The sequence below is a fragment of the Pipra filicauda genome, unplaced genomic scaffold (assembly GCF_003945595.2).
Source record: "Pipra filicauda isolate LSUMZ 115617 unplaced genomic scaffold, ASM394559v2 scaffold28_size6257848_pilon, whole genome shotgun sequence".
Taxonomy (NCBI): Eukaryota; Metazoa; Chordata; class Aves; order Passeriformes; family Pipridae; genus Pipra; species Pipra filicauda.
In genome coordinates, this window is record NW_024104409.1 from 5,974,838 (window position 1) to 5,984,690 (window position 9,853).

Genomic DNA, 9,853 nt, shown 5'->3' on the forward strand with positions numbered 1-9,853 from the left:
TGAATTTGATTTAGAATAAGTGTGCTAGACTATTGTAGCACATTTGTCTGGACAAGGTAGAGAGCCTTCACAAAATCACAGAAAGATGAAGTTGGAAAGGACCTCTGGAGGTCATCTGGTCCAACCCTTCATCTCAAGTGGACCACTCAGAGCCGGGTGCTCAAGACCATGTCCAGACAGATTTTCAATATCTCCAAGGAGGAGGACTCCATACATCTCTGGAAAACTTATGACAGCATAGTAAAAAAGTGTTTTCTGATGTTCAGAAGGAAGCTCATGTGTTTCAGTTTAGACCCATTACCTCTGATTCTGCCACTGGGCACCACTAAAAAGAACCTAACTCTGTCCTCTTTGCATCCTTCATTCAAGTTGATAATACACCCCTGAGCATTCTCTTCTCTAGGGTGAAAAGTCCCAGCCCTCTCAGATTTTCCTGATATATGAGCTACTCTTGTAGCCTTTGTTGTACTCTCACCAGAATGTTCATGTCTCTTCTGTACTAAGGAGCAAAAAAACTGGACATGGCACTCCAGGTGTAGCCTCACCAATGCTGAATAAATGAGAAGGATCATCAACCTCCATCTGCTAGCAATATTTTGCCCAGTGCAGCCCAGGATATCATTGGAATTCTTTTCAGCAATGCACATTGCTTTCTCATGTTCAGCCTGGTGTCCACCAAGACATGCAGCTTATTTTCTCTCTTTCTCTTATTTTCTCACTTTCCATCTGGTCCAGTGTGCTTCCATCACAGCCCCCAGTGTGCTCTGATGCATGGAGTTTTTCCTCCCCAAATGCAGGAATTTACTCTTCTACTTATTGAGCTTCATGAGTTTCTTCTCAGCCCATTTCTTCAGCCTGTTGAGGTCCCTCTGAATGGCAGCATGACCCTCTAGGGTATAAACCACTCTTCTCCATTTTTTCATCAGCAAACTTGCTGGGGTTTACTCTGTTTCATAATCCACATCATTAAAGATGTAACACAGGACTGGACCCAGTATTGATATCCCTAGGGCACATCACTAGCCACTGGCCTCCAAGTACACTTCCTACCACTGATCACCACCCTCAGGGTCTGACCACTCAGTTGTTTTTCATCCCATCTCACTGTCTTCTCATCTAGCCCATAAGCAATTAGCTTCTCTAAGGAGGTCTCATGGGAGTCAGTGTCAGAGACCTTACTGAAGTCCAAGTAGACAGTATGCACTGCTTTCCCCTCATATACTCAGCCACTCAAACCTTGTTTGCAGGTTATAAGGCCAGTTGCAGAAACAAACAATTTGTAATGGGATTGAAAAGACAGGTGGCTATTACCTCTAATTTCCTTTTTCTGGCTCTTTCTTCAAACCTATAAGCAGTCAGTGGTTGGGTCTTATGGACTTTTTATTGTGCCAGATTATCCAGCTTTAGAGGGCAGAGTTTAAAAGCTTTAGTTTCTCTGAAGGACAAAACTGACAGGTTTCACAGCTCTGCAGTAAACCTTTGGAGACTTTTGCTGGTCTGTTCATCTGACACCATACGTTACATTCTTTCACAGCGGTAGAGCTCTGAGTGCTACCACGTTGTCTCTAACTCCCTCAGTGAAAACCAATAAAAACAGTTAGCATTTAAACTGTCATCTTTTATTCACTTAAAAATCTTCTAATTGCAATATTTAAATTATCTTCATGCCTACTGCTGCTTCTTGCATATTAAATTTCATTTCTTTCTTTTTTGTCTTCCTTTGCACATCTTCAAATATATTTTTTCTGACTGGCTTTCTTTTTACTTCTCACTGAATTAAATAAGCAACCAAACAAGAAAACAAATATGTAAATAAATAAATCTATATATTAGAGACAGATATAATAATCACAATATCATTTAAGTTGGAAGTGACCTCTTAAAATCATCTAGTCCAAGTGTCCCTGTTCAAAGCAGAATCAGCTAGAGCAGGTTGTCTGGGACCATGTCCTATTAAGTTTTTTACTATCTCCAAGGGTGGAGATTTTACTCTCTCTTTTACACAGAGCATTTGACCACCCTTACAGCAATAAAGTACCTTCTTATATTCAGATGGAATTTTATCTGTTTTCATTTGTATCCATTGCCTGTATCCTGTCAATAAGCACTACTGAGAAGTGTCTGGCTCCCTTTTCTTCATTCCCTTCCTTCAGGTATACATTATTGATGAGATCTCCCTGAACCTTTTCTAAGCTGAAGAGTCACAGCTTCCTCAACCTTTCCTGGTACGAAAGATGTTCTAGTCCCTCAATCAATTTTGTTGAAGCATTACTTGATCTGTCAAGTCTACATCTTTCCTGCAGTGGGAGGCCAGAACTGAACACAATCCTGCAGATGCAGTCTCACTAATACTGAATAGAGGGGAAGGATCACCTCCCTCAAATTGCTGGTAACACTCCTAGCACAACCCAGGAAGTTACTGGCCTCCTTTGCTCTGAGGGTGTATTGCTGGCTTGTTGTCTACCAGAACTCCAAGATCGTTCTTGGCAAAGCTACTTTTTAGACAATTGCCCTCCTGTATAAACTGGTGGATTGAGCTTTTCTTCCCCAGATACAGAACTTGACATTTACCTGTGCTGACATCCACAAGGCTCCTCTCCAGCCTATTGAGATCCCTCTGAATGGTGGCTCAACCATCTCATGTATAAACAACTCCACCCAGTTTTGTATTGTCTGCAAACTTGCTGAGACTTCATTCTTACCAAGTCATTAATAAAGATGTTGAAGAGTATTGGATCAAGGACTGACCTCAGAGGTACATTGTTAGTAACTGCCTGCAGCAGGCCTTGGCACCATCGATCACGGTCGTCTGGGCCCAACCTTTCAGCTAGTCTTTAATCCATCTCACTGTCCACTTAACTAAACCTTACTTTGTCAGTTTCTTTATGATGTTATGCGAGTCAGGGTCAAAGGTTTTTCTGAAATCAAGGTAAACAATATCTGCTACTCTGCTATCATCCACCAAGCTATTCACATTATTGTAGAAGTCTACCAAGTTGGTCAAACATGATTTCACCCTGTAAATCCTTGCCAATTACTCCTATTTAACCCCTTCATGTGTTTGGAAAAGCTTTTCAGGAGGTTTTTCTTCATCATCGGAGTGATGCTGACTGGACTGTAGTTCTCCATATCTTCCTTGTATCCTTCTCGAATGTAAGAGTGATATTTGTTCTCTTCTAGTCTTCACATGCTTCTTGCAGTTGCTGTGACCATTCAAAGAGTAGCCTTGTAATGACATTAGTGAGCTTCCATCAGCGCCCATTGCCTTATGTACATCCATTTTGTTTAAGTATTCCATGACTTGGTTATCCTCTGCTAACAAAAAATCTCCATATTCTTCATAATAGAAACAGTATAGATAAATCTATATGACCGTATAATATAACGTTTGCAGCTCCTTTCTCCTAACCAATGCACATGGACCTTTTTGGTATTTTTGGCATAATGATAGGAGAACCTTTGAGTCTTTTTCATTATCATAAACTGTCAGAAGATTATAAATATTCTGTATGGTTCTTCTCAGAGTTGTTTCTATTTTCTTCTGTCTAAGAATGCCCATGCCTAAATTGGCAACCCTGAAAGTCCAACAGCTATTTTGATATTATCTAAATGCAATATGTTATAAAGAAGCTGAAGCAAAACATTTATGAAGCAGGAAACATGATATCTTACCTAGTGTCAGAAAGTGTCCAAGGTTGGGAATACTCTAGAAATGAACAAAAGAATAAAGGAGAACAAGCAGGCTCTGAAAGCGGTGCTGCATTCAAAGTCAAAACCAAATCCAAAGGTTTCCATTCGGTAGCCAAGAGCCTTTGAATACATCTGGTGCGCAACATCTGACCTGCTATGATTATGACCGAGTAGGTATTACAAGAAATCAATCTTCCTTTATTAGTGTAAAATGTGGCAGGTGTTTAATTCACTACACTTCTCTAATCAGTGACTGGAAAATATTTTTTTCTTGTAATTGGTACTTGGTGTCTTCAGTTATGATCAAAGCTCCTTTATTTTTATTGCTTGCCTAAAAGTGTTAGTATGTTACTTCTACGTGCATTGGTGTCAAAAAAAAAAAAAAGGTAAAAAAGAACATTTTGCCTCAACACTCTGAGTTGGCTCTGTTAGCCAACTAAACTGATATTTCTAGATACCTTATGATTCCAATCTCATGTTCAGATAACATGGACTTCACTGAGGTTTTGATTTGTTTGACAGAATGAGTGATTTTCCTATAAAAGGGCTTCAGTGCTTAATAAGTTCAGAGACTTCAAAAGCAAAGGCAATTAAAAAAAAAATCTTTCCAGGAACAAAAGCACTGTCATAATATAATATGGTACAGTTGCCTTGGAAAAAATCCCTATCTTGCAAGATATCATTGTCTCACTTACAAACTCCAGTTTATAGTACTGCACCAAAAAAATAAATTTACAAATGACTTCTGAATGGTGCTTATATTTTGAATCAAAGCTGTCTATTGCTATACTGAATGGCCTACTGACTACTGCACAGTTCAGTTTCAAGTGCATTCCTTTGACAGTCAAAAAGAATAAGGTAGATTCTGTGATGATCATAAATCAACTGAAAAGCTAGAATTTTTTTTGGATTTCTTTCAAGGGTGAACAAGGCAAAAAGGAAAACATCAAATACTAAAATAATCTAAATTTTACTGTGATATCTTCACTATTGGAGGGTTCAAGTTAAAGTCTTCATCAGTGTTTAATGAGTGCATTAAATCCTATGAAACTTGAGATCTTTCAGAAATTTTTCTCTGAATCCCAGCTTGTCATTTTTCTGAGTAGACTCTGACTTAGGTGGGGATTTGTTTGGACTTGATTTATAAAGTTGCATGATGACAGAGGCTTGACAGAAAGATGAGTTGAGAAGTTAAGCCATTAGTAACAAATTTCATCCATGTCACTCCGTGCTCTAAAGAGGAGCTTTTATTTCCCAAAAGGTACTTTTTGCAAAATAATTCTGTTTAGCTTTAGTTTATCATTTCAAACACAAGGCATTCAGGTACTAACCTCTGAACAGATCTTTCTCTATGACCTGTATTTTCTGTCTCTTTCACACTTTGTCTAGATCTGTATCTCATACTTACACATGTTTTCTGTTACATCCTAGAAAACAGAGACTGCCAATGAAAAAAGCAAAAGATAGTGTCCCTGACAGAGCCTACCTCAATTCAAAGAATTTGGCTTGCCGCAACATAAGGGGAGGAACTCTGTGAGCATTTGGAATCCATTCTTAACATGTATTAACAGCTAATCCTCAATGAACATTTACAGACCTCTTAATCTCTATAGAGGCATTTCCCTTTCCTAGTTTCCTACTATAGGAGAGGTTTAGGAATTGAAAGACTAGAATGCACTAATAATTGTTTGACCTTACTTTCCCTTTAGCAGCTATGTGCTTTATTGTTTAGTTTTTATGTGTCATGTATGAACTCAGTACATTTCATCCGTTTTCAGAAATTCAATTATTCAAAGAATGTTGGGGCTTTAATATTCAAAGGTAGCTGTTTCAATCATATTTATTTAGAGGCTCATGTAAAAATATCTAGATTTTTCAGAGGTTTCTATTGTCAACATTCCCTTATTGACTCTTGCTTATGGGCTTAATATCCTGTTGTGGGGGAGTCAACATCTCTAAGGGTAGGTAGATATAAACCATTGTTAGAGATCAAAAAAATTAGATAAGACACTAGGTTATCAAATGAAAAATCATAAGTGTCAGAAAAGGTATAAAACCAAGCAGCAAAATTAATTTTTTTAATAGAAACTCTTCCTTATACTAAAGTTGACAATTATAAAATAGAAATATATTTAAAACCCATGTAAGCAGTAAAAGACAGGTATGAAATACTATTTAGATCAAGTCTTCCATTCTACTTCTGATATATCAAGTATAAAGTACAGTCCTATCAGTAAGGTACTAATTAAGCTTTTTTTTTGGTTCTCTCTGGGATGAGAATGATGCTATTTTGGCATATCACATCCTCTTCTCCTGAAGTTTCTGCTAACTTCCCTCCTGTTTCTTTCTGATTCTTGGAAGAAAATTTACCTAACTGCCCACCAAAATCCTCTCACATGAGGATGCGCCACAGAGAGCTGGCCATACCTTTGCTGTGGTTACAGTTTGGAAGGCTTCAGGAAGCACCTAGCCTCAGTTTGTTGATTATGAGAGTTGGCAGCTACTTTTTTCTTTCCTTCCAAAGTCATACTCAGTTATTCATCCCTATGATTTCTGATCACAGGAGCTTTTCCAGACAGATATGCCTGGACAACAGGGTCTCCTAAAGGTTTGTCCAAAATCACAAGGGTCTTCCATCACTTGGCCAGGATAGTTAAGGTTCATGGTATACTGAGTGGAGGCATGGGCCCCGGAAATTTAGAGGAAATAAAGACTTTTGCTTCCATCTACTCTTTGAGCAGTCCTGGGAACTGCTGTACATGGCTGTGGTTGGAATCAGTTGCACAGCCTCTCAAACACGCAACCAGCACATCGCAGGAGGTCTAGTGTCTGAAGTTTCTCTGTCCAGACACTCCAAAAGATTTTCCCCTACCCTCAGCTGATTCTGCTGGCCAGACACAGGAATGTGTGTGTCTTGTCACAGCTAGGGAATTGCTTATGAAGAATCCCAGTGTTCCCCACAAGAGTGACTGTGCACAACACAACCTGAAGGGGTTGAGTTGTGCTACAGGCCGAGATGATGTCCTAGAATGTCACTTAGCGTCAGGACCAACTGGGATCAAGTAGCAGGACGTTCGATTCACACAGAACCCTACAATATCTGATTATCATTTTCAACCTTCTTCTCATCTGACTTCTTACTATAAAATTGGTGTCAAGAATTTAGGAAAAAAATGATCAGGATAGGATTAGGATGTGATATCTCCCTGTCTTATAAAACCCAAGATCTGTCAGAAGATGCATAGAGCTTCATTTGCATCCTCTTCCCATTCCCCATGAAGGTGATTAAATCCTACTTTAAACAGTACCTTTTTTAAAGTCTCTATCCCTATCCTGTCATCTTATTTTGCATTTGAAGAAGCACTAAACCCTAGTCCTACTAAAAACAGTGCAAAGCTCAACAGCCCAAGTAGACCATGTGAAAAGCTGGTGTTAAGAGAGCCTGTACAGGAACATTGTTTGACAGGAGTCAGTGATTTCTCTTTGGCCTGTTTGCCCTGTGCACAGGTATAAAGAATGTTAATGTTCACCTATCAAGTGTGGTGTTTTTTACTTACCTGCAGGCTACTTTTCTGCAGACTTCTGTATTTTTAAGTTTCTAAATGCATTCTGAACTGTGCTCTTCAGCTTCCGTGTCTTAGTTCTTCCTATGTAAACTAGGATGAGGGTACATTATTATGTCTCAGAGGTATTGCATGGATAAATACTATGAAGATTCAGAGGCATTAAGACATTATGGTAATGGGGATTTTGAAGGTTTTGCTATCAACTTGGTTATTTTCACCTTGTAAAAGAGGTAGGAGTGCCACACTGGGTTGGTAGTACAGAATAGTATATTAATAATAGATTTTTGTCTCATTTTCTCATTCCCTCTGAAAGGCTTCCACTTAGGAGATCTAAACAACTTCTTCATGTTGCTAGTTTTGTTCTTAATATATTAACAAGATCAGAGCTCAGAGAATATTAAAAAAACCCCACCACTCTTCATTTGAATTTTTAAATTAATTCACTTTGACTGATTTTGAATCCCTGCAGTGTGTGCTTTCCACATATATTTCAGCAAATAGGTTAACAGAAAGACACATCCAGGAAAATAGGTAATTTTCAGGAACAGTTTTAAAATATATAAAGAAAATGGATCACAAATTCACAATTGTTCAAACAGGAAGCAATCTTACATTGACTATAAATACTATGCTTATCCAATAAAAGTACAGAATACATGTGATATGAAATACTGAGATGATCTGTTAGACCTAGAACACTTCACTTCCCATAGAGCTCAGTACTTCAGGATTTTTGAAAGTTGACAAAATATTGTGCGAGATATAATTTACTACTTCTGCTTCAAAAAAAACATATATAATTTCTGATTCCTCTTAACTGCCAAACGCTGATTATTAAGGTAGTGTCAATGGCATTTACATCTATTTTAAGGCCTCTTTACAATTCAGAGTCATATACAATGACAACAGTATAAATGAGATTTGGATAATGGCATACAAAACTTAAGTGAGTTCCTGAATCCTGGAAAGGGCTCAGGTGTGTTATGCATTGAGAATGGCTAAATTATACATTTATAACCCTATGAGAGCTGCATGCAAAATTGTTTCTAAGTTTATTCAAATGCATACTATTCAGTTTTTGCTTATTCCAAGTGTGTTTAGTAAACAAGAGTCACTTGTGAATGATACGTTCTAAAATCAAATTTAAGTGTAACCTTAATTATGTTCACAGATGGTGAAGCATAATTGATGACAGTATGTCAATGCAAACTGGAACTATCTGTGTCTAAAAACATAGCATCACTATCAACAACATAACATCGTGAATATTTTAAATTTTAACTTTATAAAAAGGATGAGTTGGCTAATTCTGGTTGCCTCCATACATGGTCTGGTGTCAACTATTTTTGTTTATATGAGCTTCTGTTTCATTTTTTACTACACATCTTACTTTTTATTATTGTTTCAAAGAATCAACAGGGGAAATATTTCAGTAGCAAAAGGAAAATACACAGACTACAACTTTCATGAAGCAATAATTTGGACACTGCCACCTGAATTTCATGGGAATTTAGTAAGAAAAATAAGAGAACATAACCTTCTTCCTGCATGATTTAGCATCACCAGTAGTGAAATTCTTTGCTTTTGTTATTTCGTTTGATAGCAGCCACTTCCCATTTACATAAGACAGAGGGAATGCAATGGTATTAGAACATAGGCACCTCCAAAGGAAAGACAGAACATTTGTTCATTATATGACCACAGTTCTTACAGGTGAAACTTCATTTCTGTGTTCTGGATAATATATGATTACCAGGCTTACAAGTTTCCAAAACAACTCTCCCTATGTTGTTCATTTATTATCAAGATCTGAAACTTGGAAAGTTACATTACTATTTGCGTTTGTTTTCTTTCTTTTAAATATAGATTTCTCTTCTATGTGAGTGTATTTTAACATGTGACTGAAGACTGATAGAAGATATCTGATTCTCAGATAGCCACCTTATAACTAGAGGGGTGTGGGCATGACCTAGGGTACTTGTCAAGGAACTTAAATGTCACACTACTCTAGCTCTCTAGGAATAGAATTAGAGTCTTAAATAGTCTTAATCTGAGATTATACCTGTCTGCTCAGGAGATGCTTACAAAAAGCAAGTAGACATTTAGCATATTTGTATAACCTCCCTTTTAATTCAGAGACATTGGAGGGGGAAATGGAATCTACTTATTAAAATTTATTCATTATTATAATTATTATCATAGATTATTAAATCATTATATGAGCAAACGTGATGTTACTTTTTCACATGCTCTTGTACAAATAATCAAGCAAACCGGTGATTTCCTATGTAAGGAACCTACATAAAGGAAGTCCATCATAGTGGCACATACTGAAAAATATGATATATGAGAAAAAGACACTCTTATCTTTGAAAACTTAACTATATCCGTCACTTCTCCCAAGCCTACTTTATAATTGGTCCTGTTGTCAATACAAAAGAAATTTGTTAGAATTAACGTGTCAGTGCTTTGGTGTTATGTAGCTCTGAAGCAGCTGTTGATGTTCCCAGGTGAACAGTATGGTACACGATAGGGAAAATGTTGCTGAGGAGGTGTTTGTAAGCTGCTATTGCCCTTGCAAGTTGTAACAAATATCT